Source organism: Orycteropus afer, unplaced genomic scaffold (genome assembly GCF_000298275.1).
Source record: "Orycteropus afer afer isolate SDZICR_OR568_19922 unplaced genomic scaffold, OryAfe1.0 scaffold00542, whole genome shotgun sequence".
Classification (NCBI taxonomy): domain Eukaryota; kingdom Metazoa; phylum Chordata; class Mammalia; order Tubulidentata; family Orycteropodidae; genus Orycteropus; species Orycteropus afer.
This window is the reverse complement of record NW_006922129.1, coordinates 731133-731751: the sequence shown is the minus strand read 5'-3', so window position 1 is coordinate 731751 and position 619 is coordinate 731133.

Sequence of the window (619 nt, the reverse complement as noted above, 5' to 3'; positions counted from 1 at the left end):
ACCATTCCCTGGAGAAGGACATCATGCTTGGTAAAGTGGAGGGTCAACAAAAAAGGGGAAGGCCCTCAACGAGATGGATTGACAGTTGCTACAATGATGGGCTCAGGTACTGCAAGGATCATGGGGCTGGCACAAGACCGGGCAGTGTTTCATTCTGCTGTATATAGGGTCGCTATGATTCGGAGACAACTTGGTGCCACCTGACAACAACAGGTGAAGAGCAAAAGACAAGGCTTTTCTTAAGTTCATGCAGGAGCTGGGCAGAGAGGGGAGTCCCTCAGATTCTGACTGCCTAGCTCCCCAAGTTTCTTTCGCAGGGTGGGATTTACATAAATTTCATGCTTACAGGTTAAGCAGTAGGGATACAAAGATGGTGGTCCTTAAAAAAAAACCAAGCCAAACTCACTGCCATCAAGTTGATTCCTACTCATAGAGACCCCCTTTGGGTTTCTGAGGCAGTAAATCTTTACAGAAGTAGATTGCCCTGTCTTCCTTCCACACGGAGTGGCTAGTGGGTTTGAACCGCCTGCCTTCTGATTAGCAGTCAAATGCCTTAGGCAGTATGCCACCAGAGCTCTTTTCTTGGTCCTCATCAAGTCTCATTATAATGTTAAATCTC